We start from the raw sequence: 27746 nt of genomic DNA on the forward strand, positions 1-27746 counted from the left end.
ATGTGAGAAGGGTCATGAGCAAACAGGTGTCTTAGAACCGCTTGTCCCACTTGTGTATCTGTCTTGGAATGAGTGTCAATGCAGTAATGCTGAGTAAAAGTGTGAATATTGCTCCAAGTAGCTGCTTTGCAAATGGTGTCGAGGGGAACATTTGCAATGAAAGCCAGAGTGGCCCCAATGCCTCTAGTAGAATGGGCCCTTGGCGTAAAAGGCAGAGTTTTTTCAGAAAGAGAGTAACACAGCTGTATACAGTTGACAATCCACTTCGAGATCGCTCCTTTAGAGACGCGATCCCCCTCTCTGCCTGTAGCTACGGAGACAAACAGTTGATCTGTTTTCCTTAGCGGTCTGGTTTTATTTACATAGGAGAGGACCGCCCTACGCACATCAAGGGTGTGTAGTTTCACCTCAGATGAGCTTTGCAGGTTTTGGAAGAAAGCCGGAAGCTCGATGGACTGGTTTACATGGAATTTAGATATAAATTTAGGTGAGAACCTAGGGTGTGTGCGTAAAACCAGTTTGTCTTTGTGGATAGTAAAGAAAGGATCCTGCACTGACAGAGCCTGAATTTCACTGACCCTTCTTATAGAGGTAATGGCTACTAAGAAGGCAGTCTTATAAGTCAGGTGTTTGAGACTACTTTTATGCATGGGTTCGAAAGGGGGGCCCATGAGCTTAGCTAGCACCACATTGAGGTCCCATCCTGGCGGTGGGTTCGAAATAGGAGGGTGAAGTCTCTTTACTCCTTCCATGAAGGCTTTAACTACTGGTACTTTCCACCACGATACTCTGTTATGGGATGTGGTGTAAGCCGAGAGGGCTGCCAGGTGTACTTTCAGAGAGTTAAAAACCAAACCTGCGTCCAGCAGGTGGAGCATGTATGTTACAACGTTGGAAGGAGTGCAATCAACTGGGTTGATTTGTTTATTCTGGCACCAAATAACGAATCTCTTCCACTTGTCAAAGTAACAGTGCCTTGTGTTTGGTTTCCTGGATTCTTTTAGGATGTCCATACACCTCTGTGGTAAATTGAGATGGCCAAACTCTATGACCTCAGGAGCCATGCTGCCAGGTTCATTGAGTTGGGTTCCTGGTGCACTGTCTGACCTTGTTGCTGGGACAGTAGGTTGTACCAGGCTGGGAGTTTGATGGGCTCGCACACCGCCATCCTGCGTAGGTGTGGAAACCATGGTTGTCTCGCCCACATGGGAGCAACTAGGATGAGCGTCATCGATTCCTTGTTCATCTTGTACACCACCTTCCTGATGAGAGGAGTTGGTGGAAAAGCATACGCAAACATCCCTGACCAGTTCATCCACAGGGCGTTCCCCTGGGAGTCTGGCTGGGGGAACCTGGATGCAAATCCTGGGCATTGTTTGTTTTCGCTTGTGGCAAATAGGTCTATAGTGGGGAAACCCCACTGAGAGAAGAGATCTTCTACGATATCTCTGTGAAGGACCCATTCGTGTTCTATTGGGAGGGAGTCTCTGCTTAGGGCATCCGCTAGGGAATTGAGCTCCGCTGGAACATGTTGCGATGACAGGAAGATGTTCCGTCTGAGTGCCCATATCCAGATTTTCTGGGCAAGCTTGGACAGATTTGGCGAACGAGTCCCTCCTTGTTTGTTCAGATAGAACATGGCTGTCGTGCTGTCCGTCCGGATCTGCACCAACAAGTTTAGCAGATGGGGCTCGAACGCCCGAAGCGCTCGGAATACTGCCAGAAGCTCTAGCAGATTGATGTGGTTCTTGGCTACTGAGTGAGACCAGAGACCCTGAGCTGTGTGGTGGAGGTGGTGAGCTCCCCACCCAGTCAGGCATGCATCTGTAGTCACCACTGCCTGTACTTCTGGATCGTAAAAGGGTTTTCCCCTTGCGAGATTCTCTCTTGTCCACCAGTGTAAGCTCTGTACGAGTGTTGGCGAAACGACCACTAGATCGTCCCACTGACCACTTGCCTGAGACCACTGTTTCGCCAACCATTCCTGCATGGGACGCAGACGCGCGTGGGGGACCAGGTAAATGCATGACGCCATCATGCCCAGTAACCGCATTGCTTTGTGTACCGTTATTTGTTGACCTGACTGATAATGTGGAATTTGCAGTAGTATATTCCGAATTCTCTCTTCCGAAGGGAAGGTCAACCCTTTCTGAGTATCTAGGATTGCTCCTAGGAACTGTTTTGAGGTGCTTGGCACCAGACTTGACTTCTTCTCGTTGATAGAGAAGCCTAATTCGTGGAGGAGGTCGATAGTCCTCTCAATGTTTGACCTGCAAATTCCTGGGGTTGCCCCCGTTATGAGCCAGTCGTCCAGATAAGGGTACACTGGGATTGCCTCCCTGCGTAGGTGTGCAGCTGCCACCGCCAGTACCTTGGTGAATACCCTTGGTGCTGAAGCTATCCCGAAGGGCAGTACCTTGAATTGGTAGTGGCGACTGTCCACCTTGAAGCGCAAGTATTTTCTGTGCGCTGGGAGCATGGAAATATGAAAATAAGCATCTTTTATATCCAAGGTTGCCATGTAATCCCCCTTTTTTAGGAGGGGGATTACCTCTTGTAGCGTGGTCATACGGAATTTTTGGGGCTTGACATACTTGTTGGCAGGCCGTAAATCCAATACTGGGCGCATTGTCAAATCTTTCTTTGGCACAAGGAAGTAAGTTGAATAGATACCCTTGTTTACCTGGTGTCCTGGGACGAGTTCTATCGCGTCCTTTTCTAGCAGAATGGCGATCTCCTCGAGAAGGATCTTCTGATGTTCTAAGGAGTGTATCCTTTGTCGTGGAGGGTGGTTCCGGGGACGCTGCAGTAATTCTATACAATATCCTGTGGACACTGTTGACAGCACCCATCTGTCTGAGGTGATCCCTTCCCAAGCCTGGGTGAAGTTGGAAATGCGTCCCCCTACTGGGGTTGCGTGAGAAGGGACCCTGAACTGAGCGTCACTGCTTTGGTGGAGGCGTGCCACCTCCCTTGTTGGGGCTGCCTCTGCCTCTTCCACGACCTCTTTTGTTACCCCTGCCGTAACCTTGGGTAGACTGCTGGTTGTTGTTCCATTGTGTACCCTGTCCTTGGGCATAGTTGCCTCTTTGTGAATTTTGGCCGCGTGGGCGACGAAAATTACTGTTCCCCCTCTGGTTAGGGGGTTTGTTGGTAAGCTGGCCAAGGGATTTGAGAGTCTCGTATTCGTCCTTGGCATTCTTAAGTGCGTCTTCGACCGCTTTCCCAAACAAAAGATCGGGTTCCACCGGCTTGTCTATTAATGAAGCCTGGGTTTCTGTCTTGAACCCCGACTGCCGTAACCACGCATGTCTCTTGATAACAGTACCTTCTGCTATCAATCTTCCTGCGTTGTCCGCGGCGTCGAAAGTTGCTTTTAATATGCAACCAGACACGGCTCTCCCTTCTGCCGAGATCCGAGCCAACTGGCCCTTTACCGGTTCAGGAGCAGAGGCTATGAGCGCCGCGACCTCTTCCCATTGATGGTAGTTGTAACTTGCCAACAGGGTGGTGGAGTTTGCGATCCTTGCTTGGTAGGCGGACGTTGAGGCTACCTTCCTGCCAAACCCGTACAGTTTTTTGCTCTCCTTGTCGGGAGGAGCTTCTGACGACGATAAGGGTGTCCCAGCCCTCTTCCGAGTGTTGGTAACCACTAGGGAGTCTGGTTTAAGATGTCCTCTTATATAAAGAGGGTCAGACTGGGCTGCCCGAAAAAGTTTTTCGACTCTGGGGTTGACGGCTCTGGTGAGGTTAGGATTCACCAGGGATGGATCTATTCTACGTTGGATGGATTTAAGGATAGGGATGGTCTGAGCGACCGGCCTCCTCTCTCCCACCAACTCTTCTGCGAAGTCCCTTTCCTCCTGTACACCGTGGGTGTCGATGTGAAAATGTTCTGCTGCGCGAGCGAGAACTTCATTAAGGAGGGGCTGGTTATCAACTGGCGAGTCGGTAACTGGGGCTTCGCTCTCTACCGGGGAATCTACTCTGTAAATTTCCTGCTCATCTTCTACCTCCTCCAGGTCCTCATCATCCGCATAGTATTCAGTCCCGGTTTGTTCCTCCATAATTTCAAACTCCTGGTCCCCTTCAGGGAAGGGTTGTCCTTGGTATCTGGGGTGTGGAGTAGAGTATGGAGTAGAGTAAGGCTGTACCTCGAAGGGTTCAGGTCTTTCGAACCGGGCCTTTTTACTTAGGGGGATAGGATCAGAGGAGCCTGAGGGTGTGGCCCCTTGAGGGTCGTACGAAAGGAAATGTTCTGGGTTTTTGTCATAAAAATCAGCTAAGGAAGACATCCTTGACATGACCCTGTCTATGTCTTCACTGGACCATTCTTTGGAACAGGGTATGACTTTAGTGGGCAACTTAGAAGACTTCTCAAGGGTACCCTTGCTGGATGTTGACTTAGGGTGGAAGGATGGTCTTATAGGAGTGGAAGGCTGTGCTTTCCGCTGTTTCCCCCCCTCTCCGTGCGTGGAAAAATGTTTTCCCTGCCCTTTGGAGGCCCCAGAGACTTTCGACGCCTGGCGTCGAGGGTCTGGAGAGGTATCTGTGTGTTTCGAGCGTGGGGCCTCGCTGGTGTTAACTGCGGCCTCGGTCTCCTGGAGCGCGGCCTGGGGGTGGAAATCGTCTTCGTCTTCCGACGATCGAACTTCCGTTAATCTAGGGAGCGAGGCACTCTTGGCAAGAGTGGATGATTGCCTTGCGTCATGCGGCGATCTCGATCGAGAGCGCCCAGAGGACACCGAGTCGGACCGTTCTATCTGTGCCTCTTTCCGAGAAGTCGACGTCGTCGAGGTTCGGTTGGACTTAGTGTGCTTAGTGTGTGTAGGGTGTGTAGCGCTTGCGTCGCCGGGGGTCTTCCCCATAGCCGCCCTGCCGGACAACCTTCCGAGGTCGGGGACCTGCGCTCGGCAGTCTTTCGATGCCGTAATGCCCTCGCCGTCCGAAAGTACGGCGTCGCTGCCATCGCTGAAGGCGCCCTCCGCTGCCATGGCCGCCTGCCTGGCGTGGTGGGCCCAACGCTTTGTCGAACGGTCCTTAAGTGTCTTAGGCTTAAACCTACTACACGCTCTGCAGTTCGCTTCGGGGTGGTCCCTCGGCAAGCAGAGATTGCACGTGGCGTGCCTGTCGACCCAAGGGTATTTGCGGTTGCACTTGGGGCAGAATTGGAAAGGGGTACCCTCCATACGCACCTTGAGGCAGCGGGCTGGTAAGTGTAGGAAATATATAAGGTGTACCTATATACCAAGAGTGAAGAGTATGGCCACCTCCCACTCTCCCTACTTGCAGGGCCGAGGCCAGCGGCCTACTAGGCCCGGGCCGAGGCCAGCGGCCTTCCGAGGCCCTGATCCGTCGTGCAGCAGCCGACGGTCGATGTCTTCTCCAGCCGTCGTCGAGTGTCGAGGGTCGACGTTGGGGTGGGGAAGGATGTTAATAAATAATTTTAAACTTCAATAATTAGCAAAAAGTATGGCTAAGGCCAGGGGACTCCGCAAGATGCTTCCGACCAGTATGGCGGAAAAAAACAATCTGAGGATCCTAGACGCGTGAGGGATCTTGGGTACAGTGGACGTCACACTAGGGATAGTATTACTGGCACGCCTGTGTCGACGCCCATTTTCGAGTTTCGAAAAACAAACTGTAATACTCCGCAGCTTCCACTAGATGTCGGCCTATGCACAGCATGTGATCTAAGCAGATTCCACAAGCCTCAGAAATGTATATAAGGAATTCATGGAGAGGGGGAGGTCATTTGCGCTGTTTCCCAATTGTTGGTCAGACCATGAGATGCTCCTGATGGAGTGTTCCCTGGAAAGGCTTCATAGGAGCGACACGTTATGGAGGTTGTGAGAAACCTGAGGGCATCCTCACACCTACTCCCGTGGGTCCTCTTCTCAGGTTGCCAGGGAAAGGCCATAGCTTTTGGATCCTGACCAAGGGGGTGGAGAAGCGAGGGTGGAGGGTCCTTAGGGATTAAGGAGAGGACATTCCCGGGGGAGAGACAATACTCCCCCTTCCCATTCCCTGATGAACCCGTATTCCCAGGCGCATTTATGGGCTATTGTTACTCCATACCCTCTAGCCAGAATAACGTCAGAAGATACTATCAATCTAGGGGATACAGAAAGAGGGTGAAATGGGAACTCACACCTGCAACCTGTCAAGTGGTTGTATAAAAAGGGAGGAGACCAGCAGGGAATCCTGTATGTCAGGAGGCAGCCGAGGTTTGTCCTGCAGGAGAGCTAGGACACCAGCAGACGACCCCAAGAAAATGTGGAGCCCATGGGAACCTCAATGGTTGGAGGTTCACAGCTGCAAACGCAGAAGAAAGAAGCAAGGCAACCATCAGCTGCTACAGAGAGAAAACAGAGCTGCCGACAGGAGACAGAGAGAAACCGAAGTGCGAGCCGGGCTCGCGGTTGAAGGAATATGTGCAGGTAGAGCTGCAATGGAAAGCACATTTGCCCGGAGGAAACGCCAGGGACAGGTGAGTGAAGAGGGAAAGTCACTGAGCCAGGGCACTCCTGGGGCCTGTGGGGAAACTGAAAGGAATGCCAAATGAATGAAAAAGCAGGCGCACAATGAAACAAACCCAAAGTCATGGGTTGAGAGTAATTTAAGGACAATATCATCTGCAAGCACCAGAGTAAAAGATGACGGATATTGAATACCAAACTAATTGAAAGCTTTTGGCAGAGTTACGACCTGATGACAAGTGTATGTGAAATTCAGATACTGCCTATTTGAAAGCAAAGTACACGCTGTTTAAAACACAGAAGGAAGAAAGCAAGTATGGAAGATTGCAAGAGAGCATGAAAGCAAGGTGGTGAAGCCAACAAAACCACTGCGCAGCAAACTTTGCATAAATACAGTGTGGCAAGGCCAGAGAATGGAAAAGGATATGTGACACACTTTGGCATAGCCAAGAGGCTGACAAGGGGAAGCCAAGTGTTTGTAAATCTTCCCGCAAAATCCAAGAAGCTGACAAGGAGAAGCCAAGTTGAGTGTGAACCTTCACACAGGTACAGATACAGAAGAACCTGTGTGGGCTAGAGAGCATAGGGTTCCTGGTTGCGTGACCTGTCTGACAACTGCGCCTAGGCCAGGGAACCCCAATTGTGAAAACCAAAGAAGTTGCTGAAGTGAAGTAAGAAAAAGCAATCTGATGGAACTGTTAAAAATCCCAGAAAGAGTGTAAAGTTGATTTGGAGCGGTTTCCGAACATTGAATGATTGAGAATAAGTATAAGTTGACTATCTGGAACTTGGGCAAGGGAACCCTGAGGTTTTGTGGAACTATCCTGAACTTGGGGGAAAAGCAATCGTTTACTTTTGTGGAACTTTGTGGAATTTAGGGAAGAGGAGAAGAGGAAGAACACTATTTTATTTGCAGACATCCCTACACATTGTAAAGCTTTAGTTGTGAGTGCAAGAATAGGTTTTGGACACAACCAGACTTGTGTTGAACTTTTTGACTCAGACCTTCCTTGGTTTCTTTCAGGTAGGGAAATCCCACCTTAGTATAGGGCAAGGTAGGCCTTCATCTATCCTGACATTTGAGTTAATAAAGCAATTCTGTTTGAACTTTGAATCTGTTATCTGTGTTTTGCTTCATGATGCCTTCATAAGGTGCAATGATTCTTTGTGGAAGGATGTGCAGTTTCAGAAGGCAATGTAAGAGGTAATTATGGAACATTTTGAAAATAATGACACAGGGAGGTGGATTGTTCCACAATGTGGGAAACAGAGAAGGCAACATGGAGACGTTTGCTTATTAGGGAAGGTGCGGCTAAGAAAAGTGAAAGGACTCTTCTAAAAAATAGGTTGCAGAGTCAAATTGCTGCTCTCAAGAAAAGGGTACAGGTGACGGAAGAGGGTAGACGAGCATTGATTTTGGAAGTTAGGGTAAAGAGGGAGGAAGTGAAATTCCATGAGACTGGGGAGTGTGATGAATCTGAGGTGATCATCCCAAAAACCCTGACCTGGACTTCTTCTCATGTGGCTAGGGAAAGGCAGCCACTACCTGATCTTGACCCTGGGGGTAGTATTATGCAGGAGGATCACATAGGAGGGGACTCCGGCCAGGGAGAATGGGAGACCCCTCTAGACAATTTCCTTAATGTCTTAAAGTACTGAGATGAGAAAGAGGGGTCCAGAGGTAGTAAACCGTTGTGAGCGGTCTAGTTGTTGTAATGACCCACACCAGTGTGGAAACTTTAAACATTTAAAAGCTTTTCAGGTGCGGGCGTGGAGAAAGCAGCAGGGAGAAGCAGAAGTTGAAGTTGCCGTCCGGGCGGCAGCGGGACGTCATGTAGAAGGTCTGGGCTCCTGGGCTATGCAGAGGACGTGCAGCGTGGAGTGATATTGAAGCCAGTCACCCCATGAGAGAGAGACAAGCTCTCTACACACTGAACTGCTCTGGTATTGGATTTCCACCGGAGAGTGCACAAAGCTGCGAAAGCTCCATTGAAGGTCAGCGTGAGTGGTGTCAGGCCTACAGGAGCTGTCAGATGCAGAGGAGGTCCCGAAGAGTGACGCATCAATCCCGGCGAGTCAGAAGGGGACGCCATGGAATAGTGGTGTGTTGGCCTGAAACAGATGACCTGAGGGAACGTGAATACCGAACAATTGAATTAAGGCAAACTGGTTGCAACTCTCCTAACGAGGGATTCCAAATAGGGGAATATGGTAACCTGCATAGCCAAAGCCAAAGAAAAGTGAAATGCATACAAACCGGATGCAACTCTCCTAGGAAAGAATGTCCAGGGGGAGAGAACTATAACTTGAATTGCCAGCAGCCAAAAGGTTGCACAGATAGAAATCAAAGACCACAGGAGCAAAGCCCCCCAAGTCAAAGGGATCAAGGGGGAGATAACTATGACCTGCATTGCCTAAAGCAAACAGACCGACAAGAGAATCATTACCCTTTTGAGAAATATCCATTTGGAAAAAGATGTAACTCAATTGTGTTAGAAGTCATAAGACTAACCAGAGAAGCAGTTGTAGGTTCAAATCTCCCCATTGATGATTATAGTGTGGAGAGTTTGGAACAAGCCTTACCACAGAGTACAAATTGTAGTAGTAGGAGTTTTATTGTGGCAGGCAAGTATACCTGGAAGTAGATGATTTAAAGTACTGTGGTTGTGGTAAAAGGTTGTGGTGGAAAAAAAGTGTCAAATCCATCATCTTGTTTTGATGAACTGTTGAATAACCGAAAAGTGATTGTTGAACCATCTTGACTAAAGTGTTTCTTTTGAATTAGCCATCGGGACAAAAGTGTTACTTATAAAGAAGAAGTATCATGTTCTAACAAGTGATTGTCCTTTGGCGAATAGAACACTTTCATTTGATTTCTGAATTTATGTTTGGAAGAGGTTGCAGAAACATTAACAATTGTTTTGAAATGTGAGTAAACCTTTGGAAGTGGGATATTCACTTTGCCAAGTGAAAAGACCTTCCTACATTAAGAGGAACTTTGTTATTGATCAGAACTGAATTCATTCAGGGGAAGGGAATCCAACCCTGGTCAAAAGAATTCATGTTTATAACTTTTTAGTCTGAATTTATATGTTATTTTGTGGAGTTTGAAAACAGCCGAACAACTGCCGAACAATTCCTGTATAATTTCATTGTGCATTTTAGTGTGAGGTTTAGATACTTTTTGGACATTAGTTCATTTTTATTTAGCCTTAGTTTATTAGGCAGGGATCTCCCTGTTAGGCTAGGGAAAGATAGGCGTTTTTCGCACCCCTTTTTATTTAATAAAATGACAACTTGTGAGAAAATTATACCCATGTGCTGTCTCACCTTTCTGACCCCTCACAGAAGGTGGTGAGAAAACTGCAGTTTCTACGTCAGAAATATTATGAAAAGGGGGATAAATTCGAAGGGCTCTTGGCAGCGCTTCTGCATGGTTAGTGGGCAGATAGATGGGTTGATGGGATCCAAGTTGGGAATTGACAAGTGGAGCTTACATAGGAGGGGATAGCGGAGCAGTTTGCCAGGTTTTACGGAGGTCTTTATGGGAGGGAACGAGAGATAGATCAGGATGCTTTGAAGTCCTACTTAAAGAGGTCACGCTTCTGCGCTTGAGCGTTGACGAGGTGAGAAACCGTTCACTTAGGAAGAGGTCCTCCTGGCGGTGGGTAGAATACAGGCGGGCAAGGCCCCTGGTGATGATCGGTATACATTTGGCTTTTATAAGTCCTGCGGGGGACTCCTGGCCCCACACCTGGCAAAGTTATTTAATTTTGTGGTTAGAGAAGGGAGGGCCCCTAGATCCTTTTGTCAGGCTCTGATCTTGGTAATACCGAAAGATGGGAGGAACCCACAACTATGCGGGTCGTATAGGCCCATACCCCTCCTCAACATTGATGCAAAGATTCTCACAAGGGTTTCAGCTTCTCAACTTGAGAAGCTTAGGCCGTGCTTGATCCATATGGACCAGGTCAGATTAATTAAGGGCAGGCAGGTTGCCAATACGTTGAAGAAGACCTTGCATTTGATGGATGCAGCATGTGGGAAAGGGGGTAAACCGGCACTTTTGGCTCTAGACATGGAAAAGTCTTTCAATAGGGGTCGATTGGGCCTTTTTGTATGTGGTGCTTGGGAAATTCGGGTTTGGGCAGAATATTCATACTGGTATACAAGCTTTGTATTCGGTTCCGGTTGGAAGGGTGGTGGTGAATGGGGGGGGGGCGGTACTCAAGGTCCTTTGGCTTACAAAAGGGGTACTAGGCAGGGATGCCCACTCTTGGCACTGTTTGCATTGTGTATGGAACTGCTGGCGGAACAGTTAAGACAAGCCCCCATAGTTGAAGGAATTTGGGTGGGTGAAATGGAATATAAATTGGGATTGTACACTGATATCCTGCTGCACGTAAGGAACCCTCACACTTCGGTGCCAGCGGCAATCGGTGTGATTTCCTGCTATGGAGAAACTTGGGCTTTAAGATTAACAGGGCCAAATCTATTTTGTTTCCAATTCGATGTTGATGAGGATAGGGACATTGAGATACTCAAGCATTTGGGGACAGTGGTAAGGTTAGATAATATCTGCTACGTAGGGGTGACTATTACCAGCACATTTCAGGATCTATGTGAAACCAATTTTCCTCCATTGTTGCACAATTTATATAAGGAAATGTCAGTATGGGGGAACTACACCATTTCCTTGATGGGCCATCTCAATGCCCAAAAAATTTATTTCCGCTTTAGGTTATTGAACCCATTTCAAATGCTTCCAATTGAAGTACCAGATACATTGCTGTGGGAAGCAAATGGGTGTATGCTTGGCCATTTGTTTCTTATGGCCAGGTAAGAAGCCAATTGTGATATACAGGAGTCTGGTGCTGCTCAATGAGCTTACCTCTATTATATAGCATAGCAGTTTAGAGATGTAGGGCCTCACTTGAGGGAGGATAAGGGTAAGCAATTGGTGCATCTGGATAACCATCATTTGAGCCCAGAGAAGGTGGGGGAATGGTTATGGGTCCTGAGAGATAGGAGACCACGCAGGATTAAAGAGCACCCCATATTTGGTGTTATTTGGAAAATATGGCGCAAGGGGCTGGAGATGTTGGGAGTCACCACCTATGAGCCATTTATGGGCTGTGGGGATTAAGCTACATATCCCAGATGTAGACAGATTACAGGGCTGGTTTGATGCATGATTGACAGGAGTGGGGCAGCTGTGGAGGCAAGGAACGTTTATTTCAATTCAGGAATTAGAAGAGGCCCTACACATAGGGACATTGTCTGTATTTTTGTATTTGCAGTTTACGGCGGAATAATGGAAGACGCAAGTCCAGCGGGAGCTTACTTTGACTGAAAGAATTTGGACACATGTTGAGATGAAAGGTCTGATTTCATTGTTGTATTCAGCTCTGATAGAGGCAAATTGTGGGGGTATAGAGGGATTCCGTGCTAAGTGGGAAAGGGATTTGAGAAGGGACATTAATTATAGACCCTGTAGAAGAGCGTTTAAGACATCAATCGCATGCCAATATAAACTTCATGGGATAAAGTTATTGCATAGGTGGCAGTATGACCTGGTATGCCTCTCCAAGATGTTTGTGTGAGTGTACCCCCTTTGTTGGCACAATTGTGGGGAACGTGCCACGTACTGGCGCATGTGGTGGTCTTGCGAAAAAGTGCAAATGTAATGGACTGAAGGGCTGGGATGGGTAAAGGAGGTGAAGGGATTACATGACCTTTGGACCCTATGCTTGTTCTTTTTGGTTTGGAAGAAACCTATGGCGTATTAAAGGGACTGCCACATATGGTGCACTTTGTTAGTGACCAGGGCATGTGTTGGAAAAGTGCATTATTACCCGACTTTCAAGAGTGGGTATTGAAGGCTAAGGAGATATACTCAATGGAGAAAATCATAGCAGGGCTTCATTGAGGGTGCTCGGATATGAAAATGTGGGCTGGGTTTTTGAAGTAGGGTTTTGACTGTGTGGGGTAACATGGGAGGTATAGGAGATTGGATTGTACTCATGGGTACATACAGTGGGATGAGGCTGGTGTGCGTTTTCACCCTGGAGGGGTTCCCTTGATGCTGAGGGAGCTTGCTGCTTATAACAACCCATGACTCTGTCGTTCAATCATTTGGGATATGTTGCACGCATGGCTCATTACCTTGTTGTGGTTTTAGGGGCTGTTACCACATGGCGGGAGGGGGGTGGTTGGGGTGTTAACAGGGGATCTCATGACGACTCTAATTGTTGAAAGGTTAAGAGTTTGTATTGTGAATTTCTTGTCATGACTTAAACCAATAAAAATTGAAATTTAAAAAAGGCATCCAATCTGTTCTTCATCTCTTAGATCATTTCTTACATAATCAATTATTTCATAAAAAAATATGTTACAACACTAAAAGAAATATTCAACTATTCATTATCATAAAGCTTAAGTCGAATTTATCATCAACCATATTTAGTATACATTTTAAGACAATTCACGAAACCCCAGACTGCTAGTGCTGTTTTCGTATTGCCTAAGGTCACTAGCATTTGCCAAAGAGATTAATTATCAGCCATTCTAGCATATCAAATGGTCAATATCGGTCGGTAATTCATAGGGTCACTTCTATCCCCCTTCTTAAATATCGGGATTACCACTGATTGCTTCCAGGAAGGGGGCGTAGGTCCTTGTTACTTATTAATGGTCACAAAACACAATGGGGAGGGCCCAAGGAGCTGCAACCTCCACCAAACGCTCAATGTAGTATCACACAAAAGATGGAAGCTTCACATGGTTCTGTTCATAACTTCTATTCAATCAGCAGCATACAGCTCACAAAATCTCCATATCAGAAAGTATATCTGTCCCTATCCCGAGCAATTTTCTAATCCTAGCTCCGCTGGTGTGCCACCTTTCTAGGAAAGGGGATAGATAAGAAGCTAGACCTACTCTGACTCACTACTTTTTATATATTACTAGTTTGCTAAAAACCTACACTGGTGAGTGTGTATTTTGATTTATTTCTCTCTAGCAGAATTCTCTGCGTAAACTACAAAATATGATTTCTTTTTATATCCCTGGCATTCCTAGTTTTTAAGTTAAATCAACAATTTGCTCCACTTGAGCAGGTATAATTTCAGGATTTTCAGCTTGTCTGGTGGGTAGAGGATTCTCCTGTCTGACTTTCTTACAGGTTTTAACCTGTGGCCCCATATCCGGGAGGCAAGATGATGCAGGAGGAGCCTGGACCCCCAATGTGCAAAGCAGTCAACCAGATTGTGAGGCTACATCATTTTTTCCCATGGGGAGATTCAGACGTTACATAAGTTATCAGCTTTAATTAGTGAGTCTAATTTAGAATCAAGTAGGACTGTATGTAGCTTCACTTCCATTTTTATATTCTCATACAGACTCAAAAATTATGAAAGGACATAGTTGAAAGCATGCAACACTGAGCCATCTTGAGTATTACTCACATCCTCCCCTTGTCGACTGTACCTCTTTTCAAAAGAGCTAGATTTCTTACTTCGGATGAATCTCGGTGTAGAGCCATTCACGCTAGTGTTATCTTCAGGCTCCTCCCTCGCCAGTGAGTTATCTAATGAGGGTGTGGATCTGGCGAGGAGTCTTCCAAGTAGTGTGATGTCTCACTTATGGACACTTCCTCTGCCCTCTGAATATGACTTAGATTACTATCCAACACCACTGTGGGCCTCATTATGAGAATCCCGCTAAAAACGCAGTCATTACCGGTATGGTGGTAACAGCGCGTCTGTGCATCCTTGACGCCGCTAATAGTGGCTGATTACGAGTGCGCGAGAACTCGCGAACCCCCATGCCGGTAATGGCTGCACCGCCATGCCGCTAAAGGCCCTCCAACCCCCTGATAGCGCCATCACGGGACCCGCCGATACCGCCTCCGCCAAGGAGCAACCTCTTAATAACGACCCGGTAATACCATCATGCAAATACCGGGCTCGTAATACCGGACCCGGAAGTAACGTCATTGCGCCGGAACAGGAAATCTGCCGGAGGCCATTTTAAAAAACACAATCCATTGCAATCCTCTCAGAGTGGTACAGAGTGGAGAGCAGGGCCATACTATCCATCATGTCTAAGGCAACTTGCAAGACCACCCCCCGCTTGGGCAAGAAGCGCTTCTGCGACGAGTCAACATGCTTGCGGATCTGCTGGCAGCCCAAGCGGATGAGGTGTTCGCCAACAACCTGAAAAGGGAAGTGCAACTCTGAAAAAAACAAATGTGGGAGGAGGTGGCACGGAAGGTGACAGCGGTTGGCACCACCCCCCGCACAGTGAAAGACTGCAAGAAGAGATGGGATGACCTACGTCTCCGGGTGCGAAACATCCTATGATCAAATCGCAGGGAGGCCATTGCTACAGGCGGGGAGTCCCACTCACCCATCAAATTGATGCAATGCGAGGAGACCTGCAGCACCACTATAAATATGGAGTCGATTGAGGGCTTCGGTGAAATGGAGACGGGTGTGGTGACATCGGGAGATGGAGGTGAGTGATCCCGCAAACCCCAGTAGACCAAATCATGACGTAGTACAACAGATGTGAAAGTGAACCAAGCCAATGCATGGCCCATCATACACACATATACAGATCTGTGTCCAGATGGAGGCCCAAACCCTTACACAATGAAATGCATGCTGCGTGTCAATCCCATTAGCAACAGACACCCAACACACAGGGATCATTCACATGTCACACATCACGCAAACCGCAATACAACGGTATGCCACCTGGTACACATCAGTACAGAATGGAGAGGCCACGGCTTATGCCAATATGGCCCCCACACCCCTTGAAAGTACCCTGTGTGTCACACCTACAAGAATGCAATGCATGAAAAATGAAATACTGTACAGCACCAAATCATGCATCTTGCATGTAACACCATCATTGATGCCCTGCCTCTCTTGTTCCCCCACAGGCACTGAGACAGAAAGAGAAGGGCAGGCCTCTGCCCCAAGGGCATCGACACACTTCAAGGCATCCAGGGCCAGACCAGAAGGCACCGGGCCTTCCACCTCTGGGGCAGCACCGACGGCCAGAGTGCAACCCAGGGCACCAGTACAGCCCAGGCCAGCTGAGGAGAATACAGCAGCGGACAAGACTGCCAATACAGAGTCGGCAACAATTGCAGAGGGAGAGGCTGATGGTACGCAGTCCGCTGCCAACAGTTCTGTAAGTGAGGCAGCAGCCACAGCCCCCCTCAGCGACGTGATTGTCCACGCAGAGGAATACCAGGACATGGACGGCACCATCCATGTTGAATGTCCCCATACTCCAAGCCCCCAGTCCACCCCCAAGCACTCCACACAGGGCACACCAGGATGTCCCATGCAGGTACCTGCGGTTCTACTGGGGAGTCCGCATCTGTCCACCACGTCAGAGGGCAGCCCTGCAAAGGTCCACCCAGCCACAGCACCGTCCACCTCCACAGCCCCCACTGACATGGAGGCACGCCTGACCAGGGTAGAGGCCCACCAGGACTCCATGATAGAACTGGTCCACCAGTATGTTGCCGAGGGGGAACAGACACGCCGTGAAACACGGGAGACAAATGCCACAACCATAATAGCCATCAACTCAAGTGCCATAGTAATTTGTGACAGTTTAGGGGCGGTGACACAGGTCCTTAGCAGGATGCTGGACCATATGCAGCAGCAACAACAATCTGCACCGGCGGTGCCACATCCATCAACCACACCTGCCAGCTCGACTCCCTCAAGCCCTGTGTGGATGATGAGGCGCAGCGCAAGGCACACAGACATGCTGCCCCCAGACCCGAAAAGAGGCTGGAAATAGCCGGTCCACCCACATCATGTGTGGGATGACAATGGGTGAGGGGGGAGGTGGTGTTGATGGTGTTTGGAGGGGTCTTGGGGGTGTTTATTGGGGGGTATGGGGCGTTTTGGGGGGAGGGTGTGTGAGAGGTGGAGGGATGAAGCACTATATTGTTATTTTTCCTAATACACCAGTTGTGTTCAAATTCATTTCATGACTGTACATTGTTCATTTCGTGTGTGTTTATTCAATTCATGACAGCGCACAGTGCCCAACTCCCCACACACCCTGTGTGTATGTCCACACGATCCCAGTGCCCAGTGTAGTACTAACACATAACCATCAACATCCCTGTGGTTCCGAAGTAATCGTCAATCAGTGATTGGCACACATCAGGGCCATCCTGTGCATCACAAACTGCCAGGGGTGCTGCTTCTCCTCCATCATCATCCTCATCATCATCCTCACCCGGTGCATGCAGGTCAATGTCAGGTGGGACTGGTACGTTTCTCCGGATGCACATGTTGTGCTGCATGACACAGACCATGGTGAACTTTGCCACCTTGTCAGGCCCATAAAGGAGTGCTCCACCAGACCTGCTGAGGCAGCGGAACCGTGCCTTCAACAGGCCAAAGGTCTGCCCAATCACAACACGGGTACGGTTATGAACCTGTTTGTACACCTCTTCGTGCCTGTTCTGCGGATTCCGTACAGGGGTAAGTAGCCACAGCTTCAAGGGATAGCCACCATCACCTGCATGGGAGCACAATGAGGTATGTGTGAGTCAAGATCTAACCTGACACCTTTAGGAATCACTGCCATGGCTGCAGCTATTTGTTATTGACATGCCCATGTGCCTGGATGTATGCACACAGGTTCATTTGATGCATTGTGTACTGTACTATGGTTTGCTGGTGTGGATTGCGTTGTACAGATGAGGTAGGGTGTTCACTTGCATGCTGAAGCAGATGTACTGTGGATGCGGAACAATGTCTTGCCACCCATATTTGCGGTGTATGGTACTCTGTACGTATTACCACTAGCGGCATTGCCACAGGTGTAATCATGTTTAGTCAGCCATCGCTTGACATGCCCATGGTGGCCTGCTGTGCGTCTGGCATGTTGTCATTACTGTGCAGCATTGGTCTTATGTATGTCATTGATGCGTCATGTTCAGGTTGGGATGTTCAGGGCAACAGTGTATAGCTGTAAGTACATTGTCCACTCACCGCCCAATCTCACCCAGGTGGAGTATGCATCCCCCCCAATCTCACCCAGGTAGAGTATGCATCCCCCCCAATCTCACCCAGGTAGAGTATGCATCCCCCCATCTCACCTATGCATCCCCACCCCATAATCTCACCTAGGTGGAGTATGCATCCCCCCCATCTCACAACCTCACTGCACTGCCATGGCCCAGTCAGGCAATTTACCGAGCAGCCAGGCACGTCGTCCAGCATGTCACTCCATGTAGCGGGGTAGCGTGGAGTTACGCAGCACCATGGCATCATGTGTAGATCTGGGAAATCGGGCGCAACAATGTGCGATCATCTTGCTGGAGTCACATACCATCTGCACATTGATGGAGTGGTATTGCTTGCGATTGCGGTACACCACTTCATTGGCATGAGGGACCACCAATTCTACATTGGTGCAGTCGAGGGCATGGACGCAATTGGGCATGCCTGCCAGTGCATGGAAGCCTACTTTAGTGTCAGCGAGCTCCTGGCCAGTCAGTGGTAGGGATATGTGGATGCTTGCATGCTTCAGGAGGGCATCAAACACTTGGGTCAGCATGCGAGAAAAAGAGTGGTTGTGATATGCCATGCAGCTGGCCCACTGTGTGCTGGTAGGTGCCTGTGGCCAGGAAGCAGAGCACAGACACCACCTTCAGTAGAGGGGGGATGGCAGTGCGTATTTCTATCAGGCTGACAATGTCATTGTGTACCATGTCCACTATGGTGGTGATGGTGGCCCGGTCCAAACGGTACAGGGTTTGGATCTGCATGGGGGTTAGGTTAAATGGACTGGCTCTGAGGCGAGGTATTGGTGGCTGCCTACATGGTACCGCTGGCTGCACTGGTGGGACCTGCTGGGCCTGTCTCACCCTCCTCCTCCTCCTCCTGCGTCTCCTCTGTGAAGCCAGTTGTTGTTGTTGTTGCTGTGTAGCAGTGCAGGCATGTCCTCCAGCCCCAGGCTTGCTACAGCAAGTGGGATCATTTTGGTGTTGCAAGGGGCGTGGTGTGTGGGTGTGCTCCTTTTGTTCTGGGACAGGCTCCATTGGCTCCACCTGTGGTGATTGTGTGCACCTGTGGCATTTGGCTACACTGCAGGTTGCTATTTATGGGTGGTCCGCGATGCCTGTAATACCCCAATCGTGCTGGCCCTATTTATCGCCTAATTGCATGCCCGCGTGACTTGTGTGGCATCCCGGTATTGCCGCCGCGAAGGGGCGCGTGTACGCGCGCATGCCGGTAAGAAGGGGCACAGTACGGGCGGGGGCGGCATTAACGGGTTGTCGGCTCGTAATGGCCCGGACTGGTAATTGATGCCGGTAATACTATTCCACCTTCCTTTTTTCATTACCTCCATGCTCGTAATGAGGCCCTGTGTCCGATATTGACAGCCTCTAATGCTCACACACTGCAGACCAAACTCCTGAGTCAGTATTCTTTTTTATTAAAGAAGGCAGTTATTTTGGCCCCCTTCAATTTTGCTTTAACTTTATTTGTTGCCCAATGCTGGTTGATTCACACATAGAGCACTCCGAGAGGCTACTGCAGGCTCTTTTACTGAAAATATCCAAAGGGCCCCCAGCCACCAAAGGGCCCCCCCCCCCAACCACCAAAATCGGTGATACAGGTAATGGAAGGGTACGTGCTTGCTCCATCAATGCTGCCAAGTCCGATGTACCCGATGTTACATTGGTATGGGCTGTTACTTTAGTCATGCTGCGCAGATTATACATAGATTATAGGACAAACTTGAGCTACACGCCGTTCTCACCGTACGGGACCGACTTCTGCCACAACCTCAACTGCCTTCAAGCAGGCCTGTCCGAAGGCCTGTCTGCAGTGCTGTCTGCATTAACCGGCACTCTGTGCCTGCCTGGAGATTTTCAGGCAGCAAGGTTTTACTGCAGAAAATGTCCGTAGGGAAACACACATTGGGGGTCATTCCGCGGTTGGAGGTAAGTAACGGTCCTTACCGGCATGGCGCAAATATCGTGTCTGTGTAGTCAATAGCCCGCTAATAGGGCTCTTACGACTTCGCGGGCACGAGCTTTGCGCCATGCCGGTAAGGGCATTACCGCCATGCCATTAAAGATATGAAGAAAACCCTTAACGGCATCATGCATAGCGCAGATTGCATGAACCAATGCGGCATTACCAGTGACCGCTAATATCGGTGACTGCTATTAGCGGTGACCGTAAATAAGCGGAACCGGAAGTAGCGTCATCGCACAGGAACGGGAAGGAGCATGGCCAGCGGCCATCTTTAAAAACACAATCCATTGCCATCCTCAGTACACAGGACCTGTGGAACTCTGCTGTTTGTTGGAAAATCTTCATCTAACACACCACAATGCCCAAGGCCATCAAGAAAGCCGCCACCCGCCAGCGCAAGGAGTGCTTCAACGAAGACGAGTTGGAGATGCTAGCTGGGACCCTGCAGGAACTTGTGGCGCAGAAAGTGAGCGCAGTCGGGAACACCCCACGCACCATAAAAGACTGCAGGAAGCATTGGGACGACTTGCAGCTGCGAATACCGAACATACTATATGCAAACAGGAGCCAGGCAATGGGAACAGGCGGAGGAGCCAGCTCCCCCATCAAGCTGTCCCTATGGGAAGACATCTGCGCCAGAATGTTTGGGATTGAGGGGATAGAAGGTGTCGGAGACATGGAGTGTGGCGCCATAACATCGGCGGATGGAGGGGAGTGTCCTAAGAAAACACTGTAATGCAGAGTCTGATGAAAGTCAACCAATATGTCTGGCCAAAGAGGCAAGCCATGGACCAACACACACACACTCCCAGCAAAGCTGTCGGACACATCACACACACATGCAGATGCCTGCAGCATGGCAATGCTGTACCTGACACATACCACACAAAATGTAAATGCCATAAATCACACTGCAGGCAGGCCCCAACAAATATGCATGTCACATACCATAGGTCTTGGCCAACATGAGTGACCTCGACGTATGCCTGCATAACCCACCCATGTATCAAACAACGTGATCATCCAAACTCTAATGCCTATTACCCTCGATTGTGTGGATGATCAATTGTACAAATGTATGTATGGTGCCTATCAAAACATCACTCATGCCGTCCCTCTCTTCGACCCCCACAGGCTCAGACCATGACAGCGATGCCCAGGACTCAACCCCACAGAGAACCACACCCCGGAAGAGGGCCCGGGATGAGGCCAACTGGCCTTCCACCTCGAAGGGCCAACCCAAGGGCCGAAGTGCACCATCCGGGAAAACACCCCAGGTTGCCAAGGCACCAGTGCTGCCGAGGGCTGTTGAGGCGAAAGCACCAACACCTATTGCACAGCCACAGGAAACAGCCGAGGCTCTACACTCAGCAGAGTCCAGTTTGGCTGGGGAGGTGGCAGCCACAGCACCCCAGGCTGAGGAGGAGGCGGCACAGGATGAGGTATGTGTGCCCGTGGAGGACGATACCTCAGAAATTCCCTGCACACCCAGTCCACAGGCATCCCCCCCAAATCTCATCTCTTGAGTCGGACCACGCCACCACCCTGGAGCAGTCTAGGCGGGAGTTAATTGAAGGGGCCTTTAGTCCCATAGTGGAGAGCAGTGAGGCCAAGCATGACACCCAGGCACCGTCCACCTCCACAGGTGCACCCGCAGGGCCGCAGCATTCAGAGCAGCTGACTGCCCTTGTGCGGCAGTTTGTGGAGGACAACGCCCAGGCAAGGCAGGAGTGGCGGGAGAACATCGCCTCTCCAGGCAAGACCATCACAGACAACACCGCCTCCATGGGCAAAATATTTGCGGAGAACACTAGCCGCCAGTGCGAGGAGGTATCCGCCCTGTGGCAGGTACTCAGCTGCATAGCCGATGCCATGGAGTCAGGACGTCCGGCAACCCAATTTGAGCAGGCGGTCACACCATCCTTGTAAAGCTCTACCCAGACAAGCACACTCCGCAGGTCGTCTCGCACCCTGCGCCGGCCAGACATGCCGCCACCTGGTCCAGGGAGTGCTAATTAATAGTCTGGGCAGCCTGATGAAGGCATTAGAGACTTGATGGGACATGTGTGGGGTGTTGTGGGGGGAGGTGGAGGGGGGGAGGGTTTGTGGGGGAGTTGTGGGGGGAGCTGGAGGGGTGTGAGGGTGTATGGGGGAGTTGTGGGGGGAGGGAGAGAAGGGGGAGGGTGTGTGGGGGGAGTTGTGGGGGGAGGGGAAGGGGGGTGAGGGTGGTGGAGGGTTGTTTACATTGTAAAATTCAATACACCCGTTGTGTCAAAAACAAGACCTGAGTGGACATTCATCATTGAGCATGTGTCATTAATTCATATACAGTGCATAGTGTGCATGTACCCCCACACCCAGTGCCCTCTGTCAAACTATCATGTCACCCTCTGCAGCCATGTGTGTCAGTAATATTGTGCAATCACTGACTGACGCACAGCACGTCCCTCCTGTGCATTGGCACTGCAATGATGTGCAGCCACTTCTTCATCCCCTTCATCATCACCAGGTGGTTGCAGTTCAATGTCAGGGGGCAGGGGCACGTTGCGTCGGATACACATGCCGCCAGATTATCGTTGGCCACATGCACATGTCCCTGGATGTATGCACACCATTTTAGGCCCTCAATGTGTCCTGTGCCAAGGAATAATTTTGTGGGTTGCATCTTCAAGATGACACACAGTGTCCTCTGTCGTGTTGTTGCTCATGCATTGTGTACGCATACAGCTGTGTCCGTGTCCATTTAGCGATGTGTAGCATTTTGTAGGATTTTCTGATGAGGAGCGTTGGAGCTCTGCAATGTTAGGCATTCTGTGCTGATTGTGCCCATGGTGACATGCAGCATTCCTGTGGTTGATCCGGGATATTGGGCACAACAATGTGTGATGATCTTGCTTGCGTCGCCTCCCATCTGCACCTTGTTGAAGTGGTATTGCTTGCGATTGCCGTAAACCACCTCCATGGCATGAAGGCCACCTTTTGTTTCAAGAATCTCCTGGGAAGTCCGTGGTAGGGATATGTATTCCGTTGTGTGCTTGAGGAGGGCATCCAGTACTTGCTTCAGGATGCTAGTGAATAAGGGTTGTGATATGCCATGCATGTGCCCCACTGTGTGCTGGTAGGTGGCTGTGGAAAGGAAGTGGAGCACCGACACTACCTTCAGTAGAAGGGGAATGGCGGTGCGTATTTCAATGAGGCTGACAATCGTGTATCATGTCCACAATGGTGTTGATGGTGTCCCGTCCAGATGGTACACAGTGTGGTTGTGCTCCGGGGTTGGGTTGGAGGGACTGGCTCTGATGTTTGGGATTGGGGGCTGCATGCGTGGTTACACTGGCTGCACTGGTGGGGCATGCTGGGCCTGTCTCACCCTCCTTCTCCTGCTGCGTCTCCTCTGTGGTGCCTGCTGTTGGTGTTGTTGCTGGTGTTGCAATGCAAGCATGTCCTCCAGCTGAAGTATTGATGCTACTATTGGATTGATCTGGGTGTGGAAAGGGGTGTGGTGTGTGGGTGTGTTCCTTTTGTTCAGGCCCAGACTCCATTGCCTCTACCTGTGCTGATGGTGTGCACCTGTGGCAGTTGGGAACACTGCACATGGCTTTTAATGGTTGGTCAGCGATGCCGTTATTTACGGCAATGCGGAATCCACTTTTGGCGCCTTCATGATGTCGGTATTTGCAAGTCCGCTTCACTTGTGATGTCCTCCAGTTTACGGCATGCCGCTATTGCTGGTATGAGGGGCCGCGTGCCCGCGCCCATGCCGCTAGTAGCAGCACCGTTATTTACGGTGCCGCTAATAGCGGTTTGGCTGGTTGGAATAGCCCAGAGCAGTAAGCGATGCTGGTAATCCTTTACCGGCATCGTTTATCCCTTACCTCCAACCTCGAAATGACTCCCATTGACTCTAATAGTCCGACAAACAGTGCAGTACTGTCTGCACTCACTGGCACTCTGCGACACTCCGCTCTCACAGGGAGATTTTCATGCAGCAAGGTGTTACTGCAGAAAATGTCTGTGGAGAAACACACTCACCAGCACACCCCATTATTTCACTGGCTCACAGTGCCGAAGGGCCGTTGGAGACCGGTGTATCTAATGTTGCGGTCCCGGAGCTCGACAAAGATGCTCCCACCTCTCCACCATCTTGGAAATGCCCCAAAGTACACCTTTTTGTGCTACATGGGCTTTACAGAAAACTCAAAGCCATGCGACAAGGCCATTACACTGAGTAATAGTAGAGTGAGAGGAGTAGAAGTGGGAGGATTTGTAACATCAAAGGGTGGAGACAGGAGGGGTTAAACATTGGAGGGACAGGAGTCAAGTGGGCGGAAGTAGGTAGAGTAGAAGGATAAGGCGATGATGGGGGTGGGTGAAGCCAGTTGAATTCTACAGAGCAATTGCAAGGTTGACAATGCAATCCCAATTAGGACACACATCTTTGGTGAGAGTATGGAAAGTTAGGAAGTCCCGAGGGAGTCAGTGTGCCTGCATTTAGGGAACCATTACTAGTCTAAGCCAGAATTTAGAAGGGGTCATCAATCGATAGCACTAACTCGGGTAATGGACACCAAGGTTAGGGCAGAGGGTTGGGGCAAGACGAGGGAGAGAGGAAGGCCTTAGGCCCCACAAAGGTCTCAAAGATACTTGAACTGTCCTTGAGACTCTGTAGTGTTTTCTGTGCAATCTGGGTCACCCTCTCCATCCACAATGCCAGATCTATTGGCATTGCTAAAGTTTATTTCTGATGGGACGCAGACCTATGGCATCTTGATAGCTTTCTTCTATTTTCTATAAACGTCTTGAGAGCCAGTGTCAGAGGCGGAAGAGGAAAGAGCTTTGCATATTTTATTTTAGCAGACCACTTCTTGGGGAGAGGAATACCCATTCTGGTTACCCACCAAGTGTAAAGGAACTCTTTGCAACAAATTAATATGATATATGCACTTATATACTTACCAGCGTCCAGGGACTGTTGTAAATTCCCACTAAGGAAGCAGTAGGCAGGGCCGACACAATTTTAAGGACTGGGAGGAAGGAAAAGGACGTACAGGTACTATAATGAACATAAGCAAATGTCAAGAGTTGTCTATAAAAATAGGTACAGCACCAGCATTTAAGCACAATACATACTTTTAAAAATAAAAGAAGAGTGTGTTTACCTTCATCACTCCAATGCAAATCACGCCTATTAGCATATGAAGGCTATAGGCAAGAGCAGAATTAATTCATGTCTCATAAGTTGGATAAATTAATAGCGATGGCGCAATTAAGTATCCAAAACAGATCTATAAATCACGCATGTAGTCCAAGGCCACCATCATTGTAACTCTGCATTCAATTAACATTTCACTGCGTGATAGATTTAACAACAATACATCCAAAGTATTAAGGTCTTGGGAAGAAAACGTAGCACCTTTTATACCATTAATGAAAACAAATCGTCTGTTGTACTTGGTCAGATGATAGTTAAGTCCCCATTACCGTGAGGCATCTTGTCTCGGGTTTGCAAAAAGAGTAGTGGAGTGGTGCCAAGTCTTTTTCACAAAATGAGGTGTTGGTTAAACACTGCCACATTATGATAAAACCAGAGTTAGCTAGTGTCAGAAACAAGTAGGGGCAAAATCCACAAAAGATTTAGCTTGTCTTGAGAGGATGTGTTGTGCAGTGTAAAGATCGATGTATTGTTTGTAGGCAGGCACACTTGCGGTTTGCCATGTCTTTTTGTGCGTCAGTGGTCGTGTTTTGGGATGTGTTATTTGCTTACGCGTGGTTTTGTGGAAGGATGCAGGCATGGCTGGAGCACTGCATGAAGAGGAGCTCAGTGATTCAGTGTGGGGGTGATGTCAAATGGGCAAGCTTATGATCAGCTATTTAGCATATTCCATTCCAAGCACCACATGTGGGCGTGAAGGAAGCTCCTTTTATGCCCTGGGTAATTTTTGGCACAATAGCCAGCTGCTTCCTGCACTTGTATGCCACAGTCAATTCATCATTGGGAGAGGAGGGGGTCCCACAATGACGTAGGGGGCATGTGTGGCTGAGAGGAAACACGAATAGCAATATAAGTAATTTCATATATTTTTTTGTTACATTTTTTTTATTGGCTTATACAAACCTTTAAAAAACAATAAAAAAATAAAATTCCCAACTGCAAAAAAAATCACTTAATATCAGTATCAAGATCAGTGTGTATCATCACCGCACTTGTCTATTGAAACATAACGATGGCCCAGATTTGCCATTGACTCAAGTTGTTCCTATGAGTGTTGTGATGGTGAGAGACACACCGATTCAGGGTCCAGGTCCTTCAGAGTCTGTATTTCCAAACGTCTCTCTATTTCTGCCAGAAAAAAAGTTAATGCAAAGATCAGTTTTTTATTCGCCCCAGAGAACATTAGTTGCCACCACTCTTCAGCGTCCATCATTGAGTGTCCTTCCATCAAATGGCCTAGATGTGTGGATCCCTGCCCTCGGAGGGCCGAGCAAAATAACATAATATGTTTTATTGATTCTTCATTGGTGAAACAAAGCCGACACTTTGTGTTCGTCTCACCAGAACCTGCCCAGTGGCTGATTCTATCTTTAGTCTTGAACAGATTTAAGCGAAAGCGCATATAGATGGATCTCCTCTTGTTGTCTGGAAATAAGGCCACCTAGTTTTGAAGGCTGTTGTACGCTCTGGCTTCACTGGGCACGTCTTTTATTGATTTCAAACCCCTTCATTTGTCCCCAGTAAGGATCCAATCCCGTTTCCATATTTTTTCCTTTACCACATCTGGGTCCTCTTGGAGGGTTTTCACATCTGTGACATACATTTCTAGGATTTCCTCACACCTTTTGTGCAATAAAGATAGTAGGCACTCCGGGTCTCCACTGCCAGGATTGTGTATGATTCGAGTTACATCTTTTGTGATTGTTTTTCTAAACAGTGCTAAGGTGTTCCAGCTAATTCGGGCTTGGATGGAAATCAGGCTTAACTCGTGTGGTATACATGCTGAGGGGGTACCATTGGGCAAGTGGAGGACTTTTACCCAGAAGATGTTTTCCAAGGATGACCATAGGTCTTCCGAGCAGCCAAAGGCATTTTCGGCTCTGAATATTAAAGCTGGAACCACTTTCTTCTGGTAGAACGTTATCAACGGCTTCAAAGAAAACTTCCTGTATTTTTTGTTTAGTATCGTGGCCTGATAAGCAAATTCTGACACCTTGCTTTAACACTCTCCACCCAAGGGCCGTCATTTATATTTGCACTGATCTGCATGCCAAGAGATCTGGTGTTTTTGACAGTACTTAATGATTCTGTTCCTAGGTGCCATTTGTTGGACCCATGCTGGCCTGTTTGCAGATTTTGCAACGTTAGAATTTCACTCTTTTTTTTTTTGACAACTTTATTTAAAGATTTATCAAAAGAAATACATATCATTCCAAAACAACAATTATGATAACAAGAAAACGACAAATAAAACGAAAAAAGCATTATACAAGTTGATACAAATAGTACAGAATAAATAAGAAAAACCTATCAATTATCTCCACTAATCGCAACAAACCTAATTTGAAATGATAACTAGCCAAAAATCAGAGGAAAACAAGAGAAAAATAAAAAATAAAAAAAATAAATAAAACACAAACACACAACCACACAACACAAGACAAACACAATAAAAAGAACACAATAGTAAATTAACCACTCAAACAAAAACCATCGCCCATCAGCACTTAATTCACACAGAGTTCATTAAAAGCCTCCCACTGTTCCTTATAAAATTCTTCTTTATGTAAAGCATAATACTTAATCCTCTCAAATCTTGAGAGCAACTGCACCTGCGATAACCATTCATCAATACTTGGTTTCTTTCTGAGATGTAGTGTCCAAACACTTTGGGTCCGACCCTCAGTCCCCCTTTATTGTGATCTGGATGTTCTCATCTTCGGTCAAGATTTTTAACCGTTCCGATGTAACGCGTATAGGCGACACGGCCTTCCCATTTTTTGCAGGATGTACTAATTCACTCATTCTTGAGCAAACCTCAGTTTTTATTCAGATCGCCGACAGTGTTTCTCGTAATGAGTACATTTTCAAATCTTGCTTCTGGGCGTGTTTTAATGGGATTTTTTTCATCTTCAGTTTCTTGGATATCCAGAACTTCAGATGCATCAAAGCCCAAGGACACGAGGGCGGCTGCGGCATCTAGCACAATGTTCAATACAATTTTAGAACGAAAGTGCAGAA

The 27746-nt window shown here is 48.4% G+C and overlaps 1 protein-coding gene across 6 annotated transcripts in view; it reads right to left on the reverse strand.

The window, feature by feature from the left end:
- Nucleotides 1-27746, reverse strand: part of TICAM2 (TIR domain containing adaptor molecule 2) — a 248995-nt gene that overhangs the window by 49949 nt on the left and 171300 nt on the right. For 2 of the 6 annotated variants that reach the window (XM_069625529.1, XM_069625527.1), the window contains exon 3: nt 24470-24537. The exons of the other annotated variants lie outside the window; for them this stretch is intronic. The gene's annotated coding sequence lies outside the window, so the exon portion shown is untranslated. The remainder of the gene's footprint in view (nt 1-24469; nt 24538-27746) is intronic. 6 annotated transcript variants of the gene reach the window in all.

Source organism: Ambystoma mexicanum, chromosome 6p (assembly GCF_040938575.1).
Source record: "Ambystoma mexicanum isolate Mex_15411 chromosome 6p, UKY_AmexF1_1, whole genome shotgun sequence".
Classification (NCBI taxonomy): Eukaryota; Metazoa; Chordata; class Amphibia; order Caudata; family Ambystomatidae; genus Ambystoma; species Ambystoma mexicanum.